At 41.8% G+C, this 24,529-nt stretch overlaps 1 protein-coding gene across 2 annotated transcripts in view; it reads left to right on the forward strand.

Annotated features, from left to right (window-relative positions):
- Positions 1 to 2,040: 2,040 nt before the first annotated feature.
- Positions 2,041 to 24,529, forward strand: part of ARB2A (ARB2 cotranscriptional regulator A) — a 483,367-nt gene continuing 460,878 nt past the window's right edge. For both annotated transcript variants that reach the window (XM_062211883.1, XM_062211884.1), the window contains exon 1: positions 2,041 to 2,190. The gene's annotated coding sequence lies outside the window, so the exon portion shown is untranslated. The remainder of the gene's footprint in view (positions 2,191 to 24,529) is intronic.

Here is a 24,529-nt window from a genome sequence, read left to right on the forward strand (position 1 = left end):
AACTGCTGACTGAATCACCTATATGTGTGTTTAATAGTAAGCAGTTTACCACTGAGCAAAGTATATTTCCCTAACCCTTCAGTGGGCTTCTATCCTGTGTAACATTGAAAGTTTATGCCAGGGGCTGGTGCTGTGGCACAGTAGGTTAACCCTCTGCCTACAGCACCAGCATCCATATCGGAGCCGGTTCTAGTCCTGGCTGCTCCTCTTCCAATGCAGCTCTCTGCTCTGGCCTGGGACAGTTGTGGAAAATGGCCCAAGAGCTTGGGCCCCTGCACCCACATGAGAGACCAGGAAGAAGCTCCAGACTCCTGGCTTGGATTGGCACAGCTCTGGCCATTGTGGTCATTTGGGGGAGTGAATCAGCGGAAGGAAGATCTGTCTGTCTCTCCCTCTCAATCTGTAACTCTACCTCTCAAATAAATAAATAAAATCTTAAAAAAAAATAAAGTCATGCCACCCATTTTCTTCCCAGTGTTGTCTCAACTCTGATACATTACTGCTAATTTAATGTTAACTTTTTTTTTTTTTTTTTTTTTTTTTTTTACATTTCACTGGTTTTTCCAATTTCCTTTTTCTTTTCAAGGATCACACATTAAAGTTAGTCTCATTAGAATCGTCTTGACTCTGAAAATTTCTGTCTTTCCTACTTTTTCCCACTCGACTGGAAGAGGACTGGTCAAGTATTTTATGTGATTGGGATAGATTAGGATTATGAGTTTTGGGGAGGCTTGCCTTTTATAATAAACTTGGTTACTGTTGCCAAAGTCTACCAAAATCAAAATATGTTTCTTTTCAGTCCTCTGCTTAAAAATTCTTGTTTCCATGATTGTCTGCAACACAAAATTCAAATTACTCAGTCTGGCATACAAAGCTTTTCAAAATCTGCTTTGTCTTCCTCTTTAAAATCCCACTTTACAAACCATTGGAGCCTTAGCCAGAACTGAAGCCCCAATGGTCTTGCAATGCATGCCCTGGCTCCACCCAGGCATTCATTCCAGGTTGACTCCAAGGTTCTCAACCTAACTCCATCCCCAAAGGACATCCCTACACGCTGCTCCTTTTCTCTCACCATTCCCATTTCCCCTTTGTTTTCCAGACTTCTTGTCCTGCACACTTTTCTAAACTTCAATATTTAACACTGTTGCCATTCCTTAAAATTCAGCCAATACTTATTGTCTATTTTGTGACTCCCATTCTTGTATGGTGGAGGGTATGTTAAAAAAAATTCCTGCGTCCTTTGTTATGAAGGAAGCAAGTAGGACAGTATACTTTAGTTGGGGTTCTCATCTTTAAAGAATACTATAGATGATTTTCTTGTTAGCTACCAGCCTTCCTTCCACTAAGCTGCAGGAGGGGAGAGACAGGCCAACTCAGCTTATGTCTCCAGCACCTAACATAGCCTTATCGATCAAACCAACAGTTGTGGAGTAAATAAATGCACAAGAGAGAACCACCTAAAAACTAAAAATGCTAACTGATTAAAAATCAGTTGCCCACATTGCTCATCCCGGATCTACTTCACACACGTACCTTCCAAACACGTTTCTGGAAAAACACATCAACATCCTTAGGATTCCCATTGGAGTCAAGTATAGCAACGAGATAGCTTTCAACTGTCACTAGGATGCAGGTATTAACTTCATAGTTTACGTGTCATAACTTGGAGGTGAACTGAATCTTCCAAATCTACACCTCCCCTGGTTTCTGAAGATGAATGAGCCAAGCAAAGCTTGGTAAGCCGTAAGTTGGGTCATAGCGAATTAGCTGCAAGGAAAACCCCCAGAATGGATTTTTAATTCCACTTGGAGAACGAGGTATCAGGGTTAGCCCAGTCCTTTAAGGCTAGCCCATGCAGCCTTCAGAAGGGAAGCGAGAGAAGCCTGCTTGAAACGAAGAAGGCGACCCTCAGCTCCCACCGCATTCTCTCTCCCAGCCCACCTAGCGCCACAGGAACCAAACTCACGCCCACGCCCCGCCTACTTCCGGGTTGTTGCCACGGCCGCCGTCGCGTGCGCAGTGACGTGCCAGTCCCCTGTAGACCCCGGAAGTGCAACTCGAACTTGGTCGGGGCGCGGATCCCGAGAGGGAAAGTCATAACAACCGCACGAGGGAGTTCGACTGGCGAACTGGAAGGCCACGCCTCCTCCCGCCAACCCCCTCAGCCCTGTAGCTGGGGGCAGAGCTCAGGTAGGACTTGGGTTTGCGGGGATGCGAGCTCCCGGGGCAGGCCTGGGTCGAAATCCGCCGAAGGGCTGTCTTGGGGTCGGTCTCACGCCGCGATCGTTGGCCCTGGGGCCCGAGGTTGTCAGGAACCACGCTGCGTTTTCCCTGGATCCCTGTGACCTGTGGCTGTGACCCTGCTCGATGGGCAGGCTCTACTTGCCATTTGCATTCCCGACCAGGGAGGGACACTTGTGTGTGTTCGATGAGTTGCCTTATGTCTGGGCATAGGGGGTTCAACGAGTCCCTAGAGTTCTTAGCTCCACGGACTGTTCCCTTTCTCGGGAGGGGAGCTGTTGCGGCCTCTGATTGATGACGTGTGTGTGTTGGTGTCTTTCGACAGAAAGTGTTCTCAACTGCTTAAGCCTTGCCAGAAGCCCTTCACTGCAGACAGAGCGAAGTGCTGTTATAAAATACCCTCAAAGCTGGTTGACATGCGTGGGTGTTGGTGGAACATTTCATTGGGATGCAATTTGAAGTTTTTTATTTTGTAAGACTTTATTTATTTATTTGAGAGAGAGAAAGGTCTTCCATCTTCTGGTTCGCTCCCCAGATGGCCCCAGCGGCCAGAGCTGCACCGATCCGAAGCCAAGAGCTTGTTCTGGGTCTCCCACTTGAGTGCAGGGTCCCAAGCACTTGGGCCATCTTCCACTGCTTTCCCTGGCCATAAGCTGGATCGGAAGAAGAGCAGCCGGGACAGGAACCGGCACCCATATGGGGTGCTTGGCACTGAGGCGCAGGCTTAGCCTACTATGCCACAGCGCCAGCACTTTTGGCTTTGAAATAAAGTTTGATGTATTTGAACACTTTTGACTTTGAAATAGTTAGGTGTGTTTTGGAAAGCAGTTTTCTCTCTCCCTCATCCAGATAGTTAACATTCTCGTGGTGCTCTGGGGTGTGTATCTGTTGGACCAAGTAACTGGTTACTTGTGTTTTAGCTGTATTTAATGTCAAACAATGTTGTACAGGAAAAATTGTTTTATTTTTCACTTGCAAGCACCTTGTAATGTTTAATAAAATAATTGCAACATGATGTTAGGCAGTTCGTAGTGCCTTTTTTATATTAAAGCTGTGTCAGGTGTATTCTTTATTTTTAAAAGTTTATTTAGGGGCCAGCATTGTGGTGTACTGTGACTTCTACATCCTGCATGGGAGCCGGTTCCTGTCCCTGCTGCTCCACTTCTGATCCAGCTCCCAGCTAATGGCCTATGAAAAGCAGTGGAAGATACTTGGCCCAAGTGTTTGGACCCTTGCCATCCACTTGGGAGACCCAGGTGTAGCTCTGGCTCTGCCATGAGGGGAGTGAACCAGGGGATGGAAGATCCCTGTGTCTCCCCTTCTCCCTCTGTAACTCTGATTTTCAAAGTGAATTAATAAATCTTTTAAAAAAATAAAGTTTGTTTATTTGAGAGACAATGTTTCCATCCACCAGTTCAGTTTTTAAACGCACACAGTGGTCTGGTCTGGCCTGACTTGGCCTGGGCTGGGCTGAAGTTGGAAGTCAGGAACTCAATCCAAATCTCCCATGTGGATAGCGATAACTTAAGTATGTGAGCTTTCACCACTGCCTCCCAGGGTCTGCATTAGATAGAAATTGGAGACAGGAATCAAAACCTGGAACTGAATCCAGGTACTGTGATATGATAAGGAGATATGGAAACGGGTGTTTTAACCACTAGGCTAAATGCCTACCCCTCTGTCTACCACTGTCTTTATTCTGTGTCCCTCATTGTGAATGACGTTGTAGTCTATTTAGAAACTGAGTCAGAGAGCACATTATTTTCAAGATTTATTTATTTATTTACAAGGCAGAGCAACAGAGAGAGGGAGAAAGAGACCTTCCATCCATTGATTCACTCCCCAAATCTCTCCAGCAGCCAGATCTCAGTGAGACTGTAGCCTGGAGCCAGGAACTTGGCATCTTAGTCTCCCACATGGGTGGCAGGAGCCTGAGCACGTTGGCCACTTTCTGTTGCCTTTCTAGATTCTAGGATTGGAAATGAAGCAACTGAGACTCCAGTTGGCACTCAGATATGGGATGCCAGTGAAGCAAGAGGTTGCTTAACCCCCTGAACCCTAATGATGGCCCCAGAGAGAGCATTTTTTATGAATTAACTAAGGTGTTGGTGTCAGTGCTGGTACTAGGCTTCTTTCTGCCATTTTTAAAGCTTTATTCATTTGAAAGAGTTAAAGAGAGAAGGAAAGAGAGAAAGAGAGATCTTCCATACCAGTTCATTCCCCAAATGGCAGCATTTGCTAGGGCTGGGACAGGCTAAACCCAGGAGCCAGGAGCTTCTTACAGGTCTCCCACATGGGTGCATGGGCCCAAGCACTTAGGCCATTTTCCACTGCTTTTCCCAGGCCATCGGCAGGGAGCTGGATCAGAAGTACAAGCATCCAGGACTCAACTGGTACCCATATGGGATTGCTGGTGGGAGCTTAACCTGTTATACCAAAACTCTGGCCTCCTCTTTCTGACTTTTAAACCAGGTGTTCCTTCCACTTAACCAGTGACTCCTGCACTGAAGGATAAATAATTAATATTTATTCACTAATTTGGAGTGTACATGAGGGATCTTATTTATTGGCAGCCTTTTTTCCTTTGCCTTCCCTTTTCTCTATGAAGACAATCTAATATCCATAGACAAGCGGAGATGTTTCCATGTTCTTCATTGAACTCTAACAAAATCAAGTGTCATTTACTAAGTTGTTCATAACTTGTGCTGTCTCTGTTTTTAAGGTCAGATTAAGTTTGACAGTGGTCATTGATAACTAAATAGCAAGTACTTCTTGGTGCTATGCCAACTTTACTTTCATTCATATACCTCATGTAAGTGCAATCATGACTTATTTCACTTAGCATAAAGTCTTTAAGGTTCATCTATGCTGTGGCATGTATTGTAATGTTCTTCCTTTTTAAGACTCTCTATGATAGCCTGTTGTATGCATGTACTGTATTCTGTTTATCCATTCGTTCATCTGTGGACTTAGGTTGCTTCCACTATTGTGAATAATGCTGCTATGAATATGAATGTGTAAATGTCTGAGTCCCTACTTTTGTTTCTTTTGGCTGTCTACCCAGAAGTGAAATTGCTAGACCATGTGATAATTCCATATTTTATTTTTTTGAGGAATTGTCATAATGTTTTGCATCCCAGCTATCCCATTTTACAATCCCATGAGTATTGTACAGGGGTTCCCATTTCTCTATGTCCTCACCAGCATTTCTCCAAAAACTCACCAAACACATTTCTCTCTCTCTCTCTCTTTTTCTCCCTCCCTCTCTGTTTTGTAATAGCTATCATTATGAGTATAAAGTAGTATCTCACTGTAGATTTGATTTGTATTTCCCTAATGATGGCTGATGTTAAGCAACTTTTCGTGTGCTTTTTGGTCACTGATATTTCTTCTTTGGAGTTGTATTACTTTAAGATCTGATTTTAGTACACATTTTTGAACCTTGGTGTATTTTTAAGGATTAAGAAGACAGTCTGCTTGTCTGTTGTTGCTTTTAAAATCCAAAACCATTATAATTGTCAAAACTCACAATTATTTCTGTACCAGGTTTTGCAATATCTTCAAACTTAAAACTAAAGGAAACCAGAAAGTATCTTTGGTTTCAGATGGTGATGAAAACAATTCAGAAAAGCCAAAGATCATCCTGACTTGCTTTGATTTTTCTTATTTTAATTAGAAGGAATGAAATGTATTGATTGACTGGGTCTGTGAAGTAGATTTTCTTTGCTAGGTAGCTGAGACGAGCAGGAAACAGAAGAGCCAAAATGATGATGAACAGAAAAAAGATGTATCGGGTAGCAGCATAGCAGTTGGATGTGGGCTAGATGGAGAATGGCAAAGAAGATCAGTAACAGTGATGGACAGTGAGCATCAGAACTGACAGCCAAGGATAGAGGACCTAGCAACAAAGGGACATAAAATAATAGAGCTCTGAGATGGGAATGGGATGGGGGTTAGTGTGAGAGAGTGCAGATTGCCAGCTACATCTCAGCTTGTGTTTCTGAAGTGAAACACTTGGTCCTGAATAATCCAGGAGGACCTCTGTGGCTGAATGAATGTGTGTCAGCGGTATGGTATAGTTCAGCAGTTGGTTTGGAAGGTGTGCACTGTCTGTAGCTCTATAGGAAGAAACTAGGTTCTTCAGACCATCTATCACATTATTTCCATTCATAGAGTAATGAGGTTTGATTGAGTGATTTAATTGAGTATGTAATTTAACAATGTCAAACACTGGTAAAAATTTTTTTGTGTGCATAATCTGTTTAAGAAGGAAAGGATTTTTTTTAATCCAAAATGTCTGATTGCCCATTAGTTCAAGATAACATATCTTTAAGAAAAAAAACTAGTTATATTTGCTATGCTATCATTTATTAGACACTCTTGGGGCACTACTTTTAGCTATTTCAGTTACAAAGCTTATTTCAATCAATTCCTTTTCCTTAGTTTAAGTAATGAATGGAAATTATACCACAATTTTACTTATCACTCTTTAGCAAATTAAAATTGATTAATTTGCTACAGATGAGGTAGCAGATGACTGACTGGCTGGAGTTTTCACAGCTAAGTTACAATTTAGCCTCAGCAGTGTTGTGCTGCTTTCTCTGATATTTGTTTTCTTTTTTTGAGAAGCAATTCTTTTGCAGTATAAACAATTGAGATGATTTTTGCTTCAGAGTGGATATTATTCTGAAGACAGATCATTGAAGCAAAACATTTGTAGCATGTCTCCATTTCTTTGTAGTAGATTGTATATTTTCAAGTAATGTCTGGGTGGCTTACATTCTTAGATTTGCGTTGCTTAGAGGTAAGGGGGGGTGATAATAGCACTCGAATTCTGGATTTGGCCCTTCTAATAGCTCTTTATAGAATGATTACAACTTGTACCTAACAGTGTGACAACTAACTGCTGTGAGTGTGGCTAATATTCCTGTTGCCTGCTAATCACATTGTCATCATATGTAATCAGGTACAAGAAAGTGGCAGGAAAGAGACTATATGTGGTTGAACTGACATACTACATCTGTTTAAAAAATGATTCAGGGGGCCGGCGCCGTGGCTCAACAGGCTAATCCTCCGCCTTGTGGCGCCGGCACACCAGGTTCTAGTCCCGGTTGGGGCGCGGATTCTATCCCGGTTGCCCCTCTTCCAGGCCAGCTCTCTGCTATGGCCTGGGAGTGCAGTGGAGGATGGCCCAAGTCCTTGGGCCCTGCACCCGCATGGGAGACCAGGAGAAGTACATGGCTCCTGCCTTCGGATCAGCGTGATGTGCCGGCCGCAGCGGCCATCGGAGGATGAACCAACGGCAAAAAGGAAGACCTTTCTGTCTGTCTCTCTCACTATCCACTCTGCCTGTCCAAAAAAAAAAAAAAGATTCAGGGTACATGAGGCATATGAGTGATGTCCTTTTCCTATACAAAGCACAGTTTGATTAATGTTCTGTGTATAGAATATGGAACAAGCTGGAATTCTGACCAAGATTATAATCCAAGGTGTGTGTGCAGGGTCAGCAACATTGCAGGCAGAACTGTAAATTTCTTGTTAGAGATGCCACCTGCCTTTACCTGGCCAGCTCTCCTCCCAGGCCAGCTAGGTAATGAAAGTCAACAGGGTGCTTTCCCTCAGGTGGTTCACACCTCCCTTAGGATGTACCCCATGCAAAGAGATATATAGGTCTGGGCCTCTTAACTTACAAGGCCTAAAGCCCACCAGATTATTACCAGGTCCCTTCTGTCAGGTTCTATTTGCCTCTCAATCGGAAAACTTAATTGTAGCTTAGACAGCACCTTTCTTAGCTCCTCTAAAAATGACTCTGTCCTTTGTTCTAGACCCTGTCTAGCGTACTTGGGCCTCATTCCTTTGTAATCATAACCTCTACTCTACCACCAATGGCTCTACTCCCACCCTGTGTGTACTGATGGTCCTCTTCCCCACTTAATGCTGTATAATTGTTCAGACCTGGTTAATTCCACTCTTAGGAACATTGGTTACTATCCTCACCCTGTCTTTTATGACCTTGTCTAAATATGATCAGAGTCGGCGAACTTGGAAGGCTTCCATAGCCTTGGCAACTCATGACGAGAGCCTAGGGTGGTTACTGGCGCCATAAACTAGAGTGTCAATTTGTTGGGTCAACAACAGGAGTCACTGTGCACTAGCTCCTCATGTGGGATCTCTGTCCTTAATGTGCTGTACATTGTGATTTAATGCTATAACTAGTACTCAAACAGTATGTTTCACTTTGTGTTTCTATGTGGGTGCAAACTGTTGAAATCTTTACTTAATATATACTAAATTGATCTTCTTTATGAAAAGAGAATTGAAAATGAATCTTGATGTAAATGGAAGGGGAGAGGGAGCGGGAGAGGGGAGGGTTGCGGGTGGGAGGGAAGTTATGGGAGGGGGAAGCCATTGTAATCCATAAGCTGTACATTGGAAATTTATACTCATTAAATAAAAGTTAAAAAAAATAAATAAACATAAAAAATGTAAAAAGGCTGATTTGTTGATAGGTAAGGTGCTTTGTGCTTTGTTACTTTGAATTACCCTATTCCTTTTGATGTCATCATTTTTGTCTATTAAGTAGTTTGGACATTAATTAATCATCTTGTTCCATTTAGTTTAATGATGTAATTGGAGTATTTGCCTTAAATGGGTATTCATATCCAGAAATCAGTGGAGGTTACAAAGGATCGGATCAGGTGAGTTGAGGAAGTTCAGATAGAAAACAAAGGAGATCTGTAAGCTGGGATTGGCTGAACAGAAATAGCACTCTGAATGTCAAAAGAGTTAGGGCAGGAGATCAATAAAGGAGCAGGAAAGGTATAGGATTTAGATGAAATATGAGGGAAGGAAAACATGGACAGTGCTAGGCTGTGTCTCAGTTACTCCAATCCACTGAAGCTGGATGCCTCATCATAAGGCAACCTGGACTCCACACTTGAGGGTTTTAACATGCTTGTTGTAGTGTGTGCTATGAAGACAACACTTTAGCTAAATATTTCTATTATTGTAGAAGTATGTAAAGTGTGCTATGGGAGAGCTATAAAGCCTTTCCTGGGGTCACTGGAAGGTTTTTTGGAGAACTGTCTACTTAAATTGAGAACCTAAGGATGGATAATTTTAAAACGTTCAAATTTTAAAATAAAAAATTTTTAAAAAGATTTACTTATTTTTTTTTTTGACAGGCAGAGTGGACAGTGAGAGAGAGAGACAGAGAGAAAGGTCTTCCTTTTGCCGTTGGTTCACCCTCCAATGGCCGCCGCGGTAGCGCGCTGCGGCCAGCGCACCGCGCTGTTCCGATGGCAGGAGCCAGGTGCTTCTCCTGGTCTCCCATGGGGTGCAGGACCCAAGCACTTGGGCCATCCTCCACTGCACTCCCTAGCCACAGCAGAGAGCTGGCCTGGAAGAGGGGCAACCGGGACAGGATCGGTGCCCCGACCGGGACTAGAACCCGGTGTGCCGGCGCCGCAAGGCGGAGGATTAGCCTGTTGAGCCACGGCGCCGGCCAAAAAGATTTACTTATTAGAAAGGCAGAGTGTCAGAGGGGTGTGTGTGTTGGGGTGGGGGAGATAAATCTTTCATCCGTTGATTCCCTTGCCAAATTGGCCGCAACAGCCAGGGCTGTGCCAGGTTGAAGCCAGGAACCAAAAAGTCCATCCAGGTCTCCCACATGGGTTACGGGGGCTCAAGCAGTTGGGCCATCATCTGCTGCCTTCCCTGGGTGCATTAGTAGGGAGCTGGGTAGGAAGCAGAGTAGCTGGGACTCAAATTGGCCTTCTCATACGGGATGACAGTGTTGCACGTGACAGCTTAACGTGCTATGCTGTAATGCTGGCTCCACAGAAGGACACTGCACACAGAAGAAATTGTTCCCAGTCATCTGATGTTTACAAAGACAATGAGTATTTTGCAGTTACTAGAGGAGAACATTCAATTGAGATGAGAGATGGGATTGGAGAACCATAGAGGAACCAAGTCATAGGAGTGGGATGTGCATAAGACATAAGGAGAGAAGCTTGCTGAGGAGTTCGATTTGCCTTTGTAGGCAGTGGGGACTAATGAAGGGTGTGTCTTGTCTCCTCTTTAGTACACAGTTCAGGGAAAGTGTTTGGCTTTTGGTTAAGATGCTGCTTGAGGGGCCTGCGCTGTGGCATAGCGGGTTAAAGCCCTGGTCTGCAGCACTGGCATCCCATATGTGTGCTTGTTCAAGTCTCGGCTGCTCCACTTCTGATCCAGCTCTCTGCTATGGCCTGGGAAGGCAGTGGAAGATAGCCCAAATCATTGGGCCCCTTCACCCACACGCAGGACTCGGAAGAGGCTCCTGGCTCTTGGCTTCGGATCGGAGCAGCTCTGGCCGTTGTGCCCATCTGGGGAATGAACCAACAGATGACTTTTCTCTCTCTTTCTCTGCATCTGCTTCTCTGTAACTGCCTTTCAAGTAAGTAAATAAATCTTAAAAAATAAAAAAAGTAGATGCTGCTTGGGATGCCAACATTCTATATGGAGTGCCTGAGTTTGAGTGCCAGCTTTGTTCCTGATCCCAGCCTCCTGCTAGTATGTATCCTGGGAGGCAGCAGGTGATGGAGCAAGTGGTTAAGTCATTGCCACTAATGTGAGAGACCGAGATTGAGTTGCTGGTTCCTGGCTTTGACACCCATCCTAGCCGCAAAGCTATTGCAGGCATTTAGGGGGAGTACCAGCAGATTGGAGTCTGTGTTCTCTGTCTCTCTATCTGTTTCTGTCTGTCTGTCTCTCTGTCAGATGAATAATTATAAAAATTTAACCTTGACCCAAAAGAGTTCCACCCTTTGCTGTCACCTTCTGAATGATCATCTCTCATATCTTTTCCCAGGAATGTTGGGCCATGCTGTCTAACAATGGGATTTAGAATGGGGACTGATCATACCCCTGTAGTCTTAGGCAGGGCTGCCATTGCCAGAATGATAAACTGTGTCACTTAGTGTGGGGCTTTGGAACATGTTTTTATCAGCTGGCCTGGAGACAGCTCCATATTTGGGCAGCCAGTTGTTCAGTCATACCTATGCAATTGAGTTGCAATAAAATTTCTGAACACCATGTCTCCTGTGAGCTTTCATGGTTGGCAGTACTCTGTCTTGTAACACATTTTTTTTTTTATTATTAGTATATATATATTTAAATATTTATTTCATTTATTTGAAAGAACTACATAGAGAGAGGGAGAGACAGAGGGGGCATCTTCCATCCAGTGGTTCACTCCCCAAATGGCTGCAACATCGGCTGCTCTTAGCGTTCGGCACCGTGGCTCAATAGGCTAATCCTCCACCTGCGGCGCCTGCACACTGGGTTCTAGTCCTGGTCGGGGCGCCGAATTCTGTCCAAGTTGCTCCTCTTCCAGTCCAGCTCACTCCCAGGCCTGGGAGTGCAGTGGAGGATGGCCCAGGTCCTTAGGCCCTGCACCCACATGGGAGACCAGGAGAAGCACCTGGCTCCTGGCTTCAGATCAGCATGGTGCGCCGGCCACAGTGGCCATTGGGGGGTGAACCAATGGAAAAAGGAAGACCTTTCTGTCTGTCTCTCTCACTGTCCACTCTGCCTGTCAAAAAAAAAAAAAAAGCCGGCGCCGCGGCTCAGTAGGCTAATCCTCCGCCTTGCGGCGCCGGCACACCGGGTTCTAGTCCCGGTCGGGGCACCAATCCTGTCCCGGTTGCCCCTCTTCCAGGCCAGCTCTCTGCTGTGGCCAGGGAGTGCAGTGGAGGATGGCCCAAGTGCTTGGGCCCTGCACCCCATGGGAGACCAGGAGAAGCACCTGGCTCCTGCCATCGGAACAGCGCGGTGCGCTGGCCGCAGCGCGCTACCGCGGCGGCCATTGGAGGGTGAACCAACGGCAAAAGGAAGACCTTTCTCTCTGTCTCCCTCTACTGTCCACTCTGCCTGTCAAAAAAAAAAAAAAAAAAAAAAAGAAATGGTCTTAGTAAGTTTGAGAACAAAGCCAAAGATAATAATGATGTTAAAGAAGCATATCTTCTGGGGCCAGCAGCGCTGTTGCATAGCGGGTAAAGCCGCTGCCTGCAGTGCCGGCTTCCCATATGGGCACCAGTTTGAGACCTGGATGCTCTACTTCTGATCCAACTCTCTGCTATTGCCTGGGAAGGCAGTGGAAGATGGCCCAAGTCCTTGGGCCCCTGCATCCACGTGGGAGACCCAGAAGAAGCTCCTGGCTTCGGATCGGTGTAGCTCTGGCCGTTGCGGCTAATTGGGGAGTGAACCAGAGGATGGAAGACCTACCTCTCTCTCTGCCTCTCCTTTTCTCTCTGTGTAACTCTGACTTTCAAGTAAATATATAAATCTTAAAAAGATATAAAGTGTATGAGGGGGTATGTATAGAGTATATGAAAATACTATGTCATCTTCTAGAGGGGCTATGAGTATCCATGGTCCTGGAACCAATCTCCCAGGGATACAAAGTGATGACTGTAGCAAAGCAACAGCCACACCCCAGTGAGAAGAGAAGCTGGAGGAGAGGGGCCTGGCCTGCCACTGCCTCACTCCCCTTTGCACCTAGGCCTGATTTGAGACAGACATGTAAACAGCCCTGACTCTTCACTTGGGCTGAGTTTAGGGTCTAAATCTTTTTTTAAAAAAAACAAAAAACATATCTTCTAACATTAAAGAGTATTGGGAAAAGTGCAAGAATATTATACAAATGCCCCTAAACATGATGGTACTTTCCTTTGTAATTGTTACAGACTGAATTATATTCATCCAATTTGTGTTGAAACCCAGATCCCATTATGACTCTTTGGAATAAGGGAATAATTAATGTTAAATGAGATCACAAGGATGGGGCTTTGGTCCAATAGAATTGTATAAGAGGCACCAGAGGGGTTAGTTCCTCCCTGCTGCCCGCCACCCCATATAAATACACAGTGCAAAGGCAGACACTGGCAAGACAGGAAGAAAGCCCCTGTTAGAAACTGACCAACCCTGCTGAACCATGGTTCTTAGATTGCCTTAGCTTCTGTCCTCCCAGACTATGAGAAAATAAATATCTCTTATTTAACCAATCCAAGCATATGGAGTTTTGTTGTAGCAGACTTACAAAGATTTTTGGCTTTCTGAATTAGGGTACTATTATAATGAGTACTTAAATATGTAGAAGTGGCTTTTGAACTGGGAGTGGGTACAGGCTGGAGGAGTTTTAAGATGCATACTACCAAAAACAATTGAGGGTGACTATTGGAAATATGGATATAAAAGGTGATTCTAGTGAGGATTCAGAAAGAAAACAGATGAACTGGTAAGCCACCACCCTCTTAGGGAGTGCATAAATAATAGTGAATGGAACATTGGTAGAAATAGGGATTTTAAGTTAATTCTGGTGGGGTTCCAGGTGGAAATGAAGAATGGTTTATTGCACACTAGAGGAAAGGCAGTCTGTTTAAAGTGGCAGAAGACTTGAGTGAACTGTGTTTTAGTGTTTTGTGGAAGGTAGAGCTTGTGAGTGGTGAAACTGGGTAATTATCTGCTGAACATTCTAAGCAAAGTGTTGAAGGATTGACCTGGTTCTTCCTGACTGTACAGGGTAAAATGTGAAAGGAGAGAGAGGAAATGAAGATGGAATCATTAAGTAAAAAGAAAACAGGATTTGAAGATTTGGAAATTTCTCAGCTTATCCACATTGTGAAAAAGGAGAAAGCTTATTCTGAAGAAAATATTAATACACAGTTGAATATTAATTTGATGAAAAGGAAATGAAGCCTGTATTAGAAATAGGATTATACTAATACTTAACACTGCTAGCTGGGACTAAAGGAAAAAGAGAAAAGGGGATGTAATGAAACAAGACTGTGAACATGTGTAATTATTCAAGAAAAGGGAAGATTGGCTTGATATGACTCAGATAGAAAGGGGTGCCACTTTCACATAGGCGTAGGGATGGGGTTCCTCTTGGGTTTTAGGGGACAGAGAGCAGGATGCCACTGTCCTGTGCTTCTGGGACAGGACCACTGCCCAATTGTGATTAGAGCTGCTCTACAGCTCTGTGGTGGTGATGCTACTGCTCCAGTGGGCAGGGAGGGCGGAACATCAAATCAATGAAGGTTATTGTTGAGAATTAAGATTTAATGGAATTTGGGGCCGGCACTGTGGTGCAGTGGGTTAACGCCCTGGCCTGAAGCACCGGCTGGGATGCCGGTTTGAGACCCAGCTACTCCACTTCCTGTCCAGGTCTCTGCTGTGGCCCGGGAAAGCAGTGGAAGATGGCCCAAGTCCTTGGGCCCCTGCACCCACGTGGGAGACCTGGAAGAAGCTCCTGGCTCCTGGCTTCGGATCGGCGCAGCTCCGGCCGTTGTGAAATTTGAGGAGTGAACCATCAAATGGAAGACCTCTCTCTCTCTGCCTCTCCTCTCTCTCTGTAACTCTGAATTTCAAATAAAATAAATAAATCTTAAAAAAAAGATTTAGTGGAATTTGCCTTCCTATGGTTTGGATTTGTCCACGATCAAACTCTCCTCTTTATAATTTCTCTCTTTTAGAAAGGGAATGTCTGTTCTTTACCTTTTTATTTTAGAAGTATGTAGTTTGTCCTTTTTCACAGGTTCACTGCTGGAGAGGTATTTTGTTTTAGGGTAAACCACATCTTGAGTCTCACCCATATCTCATTTAAATGATGTTTACTTCAGCCTTTGGGCATTAGACTTTACGGTTGATGCTAGAATGAGTTAAGACTTTGGGACTTTTCATTTGATAACGAATGAATTATAGAGGACCAGGAACAGAATTCTGTGGACTGAATTATATCCTCCTTCCCACAGTTCATATGTTGAAACCCTAACCTGCAGTCTGATTGGTTTTAGAATAAGGAAGTCATTATGGTTAAATGAGATCATAGGGGTGGGAACCTTAACTGATAGGATTCCTGTCTTTATAAGAAGAAACACCAGAAATCTGTCCTGCACCCTCCTTAAGAGAAAGTTTTGTTGTGGAAGCCATCCTGTCTGTGATATTTTCTTATGGCAGCTTGAGCGGACTAATATACTAATTAATGGCTTTTATTGTTGTTGCTTAACCGGTGATTAGATTTATTGTGCTCCAGTAGAGCAGGGTGAAGATTTTGATGAGCTTAATTTCCAGTAGATCCATTTTAGAGTTATCTGAAATTGTTCAGAAACTGAAAAGAAGAAATGAATCAGGAAAGCCTAAGGATGACTTTTAGGTTGCATACCATCTAAGTCACTGAACAAAAATGGAAGTACCGGAAAGTAAAGAAAGAAGAAAAGATGGAGTGAAAATGATAGAAAAATAATACATCTGTGTCAGGCTGTAAGGATTCCAGTGCAATGCCCCACTCCATTTTGAAAATAGCTTGATTGTGGATATTTACCGTCTAGCAACAGGTATCACAAATTTAAGGACCTGTGACTTTTATAACTATTTTTTTTAAAATGGATTTACTTTTATCTTGCTACACTGAAGTTTTCCTAGAGCTTTAAAATTAAGAGGACTTTCAATTAGATATAAAAAGCAAAGGAACATTTAATGGAACTTAATAAATAATATTCATCCACTGTTTTGTGTGTGTGTGTGTGTGTTCCTACTGTTTTCTGAGCATGGCACAAGTGGCTTGACAAACATACTTCCAGCTAATAATAGGGAGGAAAATCTAGGACAAAATATAAGGCATTCCAGTTTATGAGGAACTAAACATAAAATTTGAATTACAAACATTAGGTTAAGTATTTACTTACAGACTTTGAAATGGAATAGCAGTTTAGAGATCTACCAGTAAATGTGGAATAGGGAAACATGAAAAACAAGATAAGACTTAAATGTTTGCAAGGAATGCATTTGAAGTAATAACATTAGATTTAATTCTAGATATTACAGTTTTTGAAAAAAAATTTAAAAATATTATTTAAAAGAGAGAGAAATATTGAGAAATTGATTTCCCATCAGTTACTTTATTCCTCAAATGCCTACAGCAGCTGGGGGTGGGCCAGGCCAAAACCAGGAGCAGATACTCTACCCTGTAGGTGGCAGGGTCGTAACTGTTTGAGCCATCATCTGCTGCCTCCTAGGGGGAATATCAGTAGAAAGCCAGAATTAGGAGCAGAGCTGAGACTTGAACTCCAAATCCAAGTGCTCCAAAATCCTATACTTTTTGACCTGTCATGGTGCTCAAAAAGTTGGATTTCAGATATTCAGATTAGGGATACTTAACTAATAAAGTCTATACAAATATTCCAAAATCTGAAAAACTTTGAAATCTGAAAAATTTCAAGTCCTAAGCATTTTTTGTATAGTGACATATAAGGCTATTTCAAAAAGTTGGTGGAAAAATGGAATTAAGAGATTTATTTGTGCAAAATATTTTTTGAATCTGTGCATAATTTTTTCATGGTATTCATTTTCCTTGAATTTCTAAAAACTTATTATTTATTTGAAAAATAAAGTTACAGAGAAAGCGAGAGAGAGACAGGTCTTCCATCCACTGGTTCACTCCCCAAATGACCACAATGACCAGAGGTAGGCTGGTCTGAAGCCGGGATCCAGGAGCTTCTTCTGGGTTTCCCATGTGGGTGCAGGAGCCCAAGGACTTGGGCCATCTTCTCTTGCCTTCCCAGGGAGTTATATTGGAAGTGAAGCATCCAGAACTCGAACCAGTGCCCATATGGGATGCTAGCACCACAGGCAGCAGCTTTACCTGCTGCAACCCTGGCCTGCCCTTGAACTTTTTAAAGACATCTTTTTATTAGGATCCATGCAACAAAATTTGGGTAGTCATAAGAAGATATAGCATGAGTTTTAAATAAATTTTAAAAATTTTAAAGAAATTTAAAATAAGTTTTTAAAGAAATTTTAGGCACAAGGATATATCTATATTAATATTAATAGATCTATCTATTAATATATTAACATAGATAGATACTAAAGACCTATAGTAGAGGGAACTAATATTACCACATTTGAAAGTGTGGGTTTTTTTTTTAATGCCTTGTGATTTGAAGAGGTGACATCTACTCATGCCAATACTTGGTTCTACTGTTGAAAAAATGGGAATAATCATGTGGTCTTGGTTCTAAAAGCACTTTCACCTGATTCTACTTTTGGGAAATTATTATTATTTTGCTAGATCATTGGAGTCTTATTTTTATCACTGATGTGTCTGGTTTTGCCTCAAGTATAAAATATTAAACAATTAAACTCTATATAAATTCTACAAGAACTGCATTTGTAAATTCAGGATCCCTAAGCTACGTGGGCCTGCACAGTGTTAGCATTTTAAAAATTAGTTTCCAGCAGATTTAAGTAAAAACCAGGTTTTTGAATTCTCCTGAAAATTATGAAGGTCCAGTCACACTGGGTGTCATTCTGTATGCAAAGTGGGATAAATAGCAACTCTGTGAGGAGAGCCATATGTTTTCCAAGGATAAGCTTGTAACTTACTGGGCTTCACTGCCTGCATTTACCAACTTTCTGAAGCCTGTAGTCATTCATATTTTTGATAGATGCATTATATAAACTTTAACATGGATACTAATACTGTTTGTCTTTGCCTTTTGGTGTGTGACATTCAATGTAGACCCCCTAAGAGTAATATGCTATAAATTAGATTGTTTCCTCTGCTATTCTCTAACGACTTCCTGGAAGCTGCGTCCAGGTGGAGTGGGGGTCTGTCTAGTAGATTGGACTCTGGCCTGAATTTTAAACAGGGTGGCTCCAGTTTTGATTCTAGAGCTTCACCAAGTTGATCTTACTAGAGGCCTTCTGGACCTCTTTCCCCAGCATCAAAGCATCCTTGGTATCCTCTTCTCTTGGTGCCTTTTCCTGCTTTTCTCTAGGTAGCCAATAGGCTAAATCAGGTGGTTGTGATTACAGTACTACTATTGATAGGCAATAGATCACTATTTTCAAATAGCAATTGTGATGCTGAAAATGTTTCTTGCATTAGGAATACTATAAGAACTACTAAGAAACCAGACAATTCAGTTTTATCATGGAAATGAACTATTTATTTAAAGCAACCTTATTTTTTCTGAATATTTTTCCTCAGTGAGGAACACATATAATTATTTTTACCAAAAAAAGCAGATGTGATTGTGTCTTTAAGTGTTTTATTGGAAAATAAGATTTTTCGGTCTTGACTCTCTCTTTTTCTCTTGTAATGAAGACTTTCAGCCAGGTCAACCCTTAATACGGAAAATATTGAATTATGAAAGTTAATTTTTCACTGGTTTTTAAATCCAGAGACTGTTAAACGAACCATTTATATTTTCGTAGATCCAAAGGAAGCTACTTCTACACACAGAAAACAAATTGTTGCTGAATTGGAAAATCATTAGACAGTTCAGTGGTGGTGAGAATTAATGTATCTGAGAACTTAAAGGACATTCACTAGTTCACAGGAGATTTAAATATATGATGTCTATTGTGGTGTAATAAATTATCCCCAAATTTGACAACATAAAACAAAAAACATTTATCTCACACAGCTTCTTAGGGTCAGGAACCAAGAAGCAGTTCTTGTTTAGAGTGTCCTGAATTTGTGGTTAAGGCCTAAAGCCAGGCCTGCAGTCATCCTCTTTACTTATTAATGTATAAGATTTATTTCTTTATTTGAAAGGCAGAGTTACAGGGAGAGACACAGAGATACCTGCTGGTTCATTCCCCAAATGGCTACAACAGCTAGGACTGAGCCAGACAGAAGTCAGGAGGCTGGAACTCCTTCTAGGTCTCCCAGTGTGGGTGGCAGGGGCCCAAGAACTTGGGCCATGCTTTCTCAGGTGCTTCAGCAGGGAGCTTGATTGGAATTGGAACAGCCCAGACTCAAACCGGCATCCACGTAGGATGCTGTCATCACAGGCAGCAACTTAACCTGCTGTGCCACAATGCTAGTCCCTGCAGCCATCCTTCCAAGCTCACTCATGTGTTTGTTGGCAGGAAGCTTCCGTTACTTTCCATGTGAACTTCTCCATAGGGTTGCTCAGAATGTGAGTTCCCCAAATGAGAAACCCAAGATAATAAGAGAACACCTAAGATGGGTGCTATAATCTTTTATAACTCAAATCTCAGAAATTTCCTACCCTCACTTCTCCTATTCACCATTGGTCAAAAAGACCAACTCCAGTATGGTGTTGCAGAGCCATATGATGGTGTGACTACCAGAAGGTTGGACTAATTGGAGGACCTCTTTGAATTTTCCACCATCTACCCTATAGGTCTGACAAATCCTATCCTCCGACATGCACACTTACTTCACTTGCTACTTCCCAAGGTCCTCAGGTGTCTCAGCCTGTTACTATATCATCTCAGAGTCCAGAATCCCATTGTTTAACTTAAGGTCTGGATGTTGATGAGCTCCTTGGATGTAGTTCCTTGAGAGCGGCTTCTTGATTATAGTTCCTTTCCAACTACCTATGTCCCTAATATACAGTGGAAGCACAGATATGGGATAATTGTTTAATTTGTCCCTGGGTCTTAATTTGTGATGGTGACTCAGTGTCAACACAGAGAGTTTAGTGCATTGAAAGAAAAGTTTAATGTTGCTTGCCATTTCCCTAGAAGCAAGAAGCATGACACCCCACACAGGGCCCCAGGATTGCCACGTATTGGTCAAGAAACAAAAGCAGAAGTGAGGGAAGGAAGAACTTAGGGCTATGGTCTTTATTGGACTTTCCTTTAGAAAGACAAGATAGAGCTGGATAAGTAGCTTGGGTTAGCTAATTTGAATAATTCTCATGGACTTTGGGCTATGGAGGCAGTCTGTAGTTGCCTGATCCTTGATCCTGGGATGATTTAGGGCAGAAGAAACATTGGCTTGCTATGTGAGAGTTAGATAAGGAGATAATTAGGGGCATAAATTAGGGATTGGTAGGTTTGTATGTGAATATTATGCTTTTAGGTAAGTTATTACTTTCTTTAAGAATTAGCTTGTCGGCCGGCGCCACGGTTCAATAGGCTAATCCTCTGCCTGTGGCGCCGGCACTCCGCACTCTAGTCCCAGTCGGGGTGCTGGATTCTGTCCTGGTTGCCCCTCTTCCAGTCCAGCTCTCTGCTGTGGCCAGGGAGTGCAGTGGAGGATGGCCCAAGTGCTTGGGCCCTGTACTCCATGGGAGACCAGGAGAAGCACCTGGCTCCTGCCTTCGGATCAGCACGATGGGCCAGCCGCAGCGGCCATTGGAGGGTGAACCAATGGCAAAGGAAGACCTTTCTCTCTGTCTCTTTCACTGTCCACTCTGCCTGTCAAAAAAAAAAAAAAAAAAGAATTAGCTTGTCCTGGGAGGGGCACCCAAAAGTCAGAGCATCAAGAATACAGAGAATAAGAAAATAAATATAGTTACTATCATCATATCATTGTCTTTGTGATGAATGCATACCAAATAAACAAATATGGGAACCTAAGAAAATAGACTGCTTCTATAGAGACTTTTGTTCCAAATAAAGGAAAATAAAGCTGTCATTGGTTCATAGCAAATCTGATCTCCAGATGGGCAAAAACAGGTTCTCCTCAATTTATGCTGTGGTATGTCCTGAAGCCCACGGTAAGTTTTCATTAACTTGGAAGTGCTCTGGATGCACTGACCTGACAAAACAGCATAACAACACCACAGCACGCTGCAGAGTGTCTGCTGTTTTCCCTCTTGGTCACATGGCTGCCTGAAAGCTGTGGGTCACTGCCACTGTCCAACATTGCAAGGCAGTTTCTTATATCAGTACCCTGGAGAAAGATCAAAATTCAGAATTTGAAATACTCTTTCTACACACGGGCATCACTTTCACATGATTGTGAAATTGAAAATTGTGAGTCAGGCATAATAAATTAGAGACTGTTGGAAATTTCTTGATTGGTTCAGAAGCTTGGGAATAAATCTCCATGTTTTCTGCTGTACTTTGGTTTTACCGCTTTCTTTTTTCATGAAAGATAACAGGTGTTTGTAGATAAGTAGTTTTCTCAGACTGCTTCCTGACAGAATTTTGAGATCTGAAAGACTCTCTTCATTTAAGTTACACTAACATTCTTAAATATCAAATAAAATGTAACATTAATCTTTTATAAGCTTTGTATATTGTGAATTCTATCAGGATTCATTTCTTTGGATCAAAGGCTTCCTTCCATATTTGAAATGTAGTTTGGGCTCTTGCTAAGAAGTCTGAGGGACAGTCCCCTGAAGCTTCCTAGAAGTTCTATTGTTTGAGAGGATCAAAGTCTTAAGCCTGTTTTGGCTGTTCTGATAGAATGCCTTAGATGGGGTAATCCATAAACAACAGAATTTATTGCTTAGAGTTCTGGTGGCTGGGAAGTCCAACATCGAGGTGTCGTGAAATATGGTGGCTGGTGAGGGCCATTTTCTCACAACTGGCACTTTCTTGCAGTGTCCTCATATGGCAAGCACCATCAGGCCTCTAGTGAGGGCATTAATCCCATTCATAAAGGCTCCACCTCCTCATCCCAGCACGCTGGTGACTAGATTTCAATACGTAAATTGGGGAGGGGCACAAGCATTCAGACCCTAGCAATTCATAAAGCAAACTTCATTCTCTTTAGAAGGCCTTTTGTCTGACTGGTATTCTGAAGTTCTAACCACCTTTACTGTTTTTAACAAAATATTTTAGAGTTTTACATTCAACCTCATCTTTGAACTGTGTTTCTTTTTAGTGCCCAGGATTTTATCTTTGCTCAGAAGCCATTTCTTAATTTTAGCATCATTTTCCCCCTGGAGAACTTTTTAATTTATCTTTAAAAATCAGAACATTTAGATGCCCAACAGAATTGAATGGAGAGAACAGTTTCCATATATTCCACAATTTCCTCTGTCAGCATCCTGCATCCGAGTAATACATATGTTAAAATCAGTGAACATTGACATACCATTATCACATAGAATTCATAGTTCACATTGGTGTACACTCTTGGTGTTGTACCTCCTATGAATTTGACAAATATACAATGACATGTGTCTATCATGATAACATCATAGCGAATAGTTTTGCTTCCTAAAAATCCCCTGTGATAAATTCACCTGTTCATCTTCCCTACCCCCAACCACTGGCAACCACTTATCTTTTTAGCACTGAATAATATTCCATTGTCTGAATGGACTGAAATTTATCCATTCATCTGTTGAAGTATATCTTGGTTGATTCTAAATATTGGCATAATAAATAAAGCTGCTGGAAATATTCATGTGCAGATTTTTGTGTGCATACAGTTTTCTTAAAGATTTATGAATTTGTTTGAAAGGCAGAATGACAAAGAGAAAAATAGAGAAAGAGATTGGGGGAAGTAGAGAGGGAAGGAGAGGGAGAGAGAGAGAGAGAGAGAAAGAGAGAGAGAGAGATGCCTTCCATCTGCCTCTTCACTCCCAAATGGCCACAACAGCCAGGGCTAGCCCATACCAAAACCAGGAGCCAGGAATTTCATTTTGGCTTCCTACAAGGTAGCAGGGATCAATTCTCTCTTTCATTCTGCTTGCTCTCTTTTAAATAAGTAAAATTTTTAAAAAGATAAGTTAAAAATTATGATATATCATACTAATTGAAGATGTGTTTATTAATTAATTAATTTGAGAGAGAACAGAAACATGTGCTCCCATCCTCTGATTCACTCCTTTAAAGCCCAAACAGTTGGGGGACAGAGGTGCTGAAGGTGGCAGCCCAATTCAGATCTCTGACATGGGTGGCAGGAACATACCTGCTTGATCCATCACTACTGCCTTCAAGGATCTACATCTGCAAGAAACTGGAATCAGGAGCTGGACCTGGAATTGAAGCCAGGAATTCCAATATGGGATGTGGACATCCTAACTGGCTACTTAACTGCTAGATCAAATGCCCCTACTAGATATATTCATATACTACACAAATACACACACACATCCCATATTTTCCGGTTGATAGCTTTGTTAACTTTTTATTTTGGGACACATACCTAAATTATATTCTTTCCATATGTGTTGTTACTGAATAATTTTTAAAAATTCATTTTATGAGTTATGTACCCTATTCAATTGAATATCTTGTCCAATGAATTTCTGTGCATCTCTTGTGTATTCATTTCAGGGTTTATTCTACATTTCAGTTATTGCTTTTTCTTCTGAATGGTTTTTATTCGGAATAGGATTCTTGAGTTTTAGAAGTCAGCTGCAAAATATTGATTGTGTAAGGAATCATTTAAAAAGGGTAGGTGTGTTGCTATGTTTCAAATTATTTCAGGACTTAACACAAACCTGTTACCTGTTGTATAGTACTCATGTGTAACCAGTGTTAAAATAGATGCTGGAATTGTGGAAGAGCCTGCTTCTCTGCCCTCCCTTTATTTAAACTAAACTAGCTTAAAAAAAAATCTCTTGAATTAGTGATCTACAAAAGCCAGCACTGGAGGCTTGCAACTCACTTTGGGATTCCTGGAGATAGACACAGGGAGAGAGATAGAGAATATGAATATGCAAATATGTATAAAACTAGTTTTAAATAACAATTGTTAAAGTGTCTGAGTATTTTCAGTAAAGACAAAAGAAAATTCACCAACCATCTCAATAGTAATATCAAAGGTTTCTTAAAATGCTTTGCAAAGTTAGTCTAATCTTAGGTAGTTATCTTGTGACTCAGTAGTGCTTGAGATTCTACAGTAAAAATAGTGGATAATATTTCAAATGAACAAAATTTAACCTTATTTAAAATCAAGTATAGGACTTTAAGTACTGAAATTAACCTGTGGTGCTAACTCATTGTTAGTCCAGGCTGCTTTGTGATTTTCTTGTTGCACATTTGTGTACCAATAAAGGACAGTTGAATCAACATCTGCTTTCCAGTGAAAGGAAGTTTAACTCTCATGCAGAAAAAGCAGGGTTTTCAGCATTTGTCATTTAAACAAATAGAAATGAGTTTAACAAATGTTATGTCAGACAAAGCACCAGTAAAATGTTTTATGCTTGTTTTATTCTCATTCTGACTTCAAGTTCTTACTCCAGTGGCTGCTGTTAGAGCATTTTCCCTTTTCACCTTATTCCAGAAAACAAGGAAAAGTTATTTATTTTTTAGAATTAAAGCTTATTTTTGCATAATTGTGAAAGACTGTGGGAAATATTCTTTTGTGATTTAATGAACCCACCTTTTAGCAGCCAAGGGGACACATTATTCTGAATTGAATTCTTAGCCCTCATCTTTCATTTACAAGTTGCTTATATCTGCCCCTTATCCTAGCATATAAAAATTTAATCACTTGTATTTCATCAAAGGAAGATTTTACTTATTTTTCTTACTGCTGGAAATATACCAAGCAAGGGAAATAACATAAATGACAGTTGAC

The sequence above is a fragment of the Lepus europaeus genome, chromosome 15 (assembly GCF_033115175.1).
Source record: "Lepus europaeus isolate LE1 chromosome 15, mLepTim1.pri, whole genome shotgun sequence".
NCBI classification, from domain to species: domain Eukaryota; kingdom Metazoa; phylum Chordata; class Mammalia; order Lagomorpha; family Leporidae; genus Lepus; species Lepus europaeus.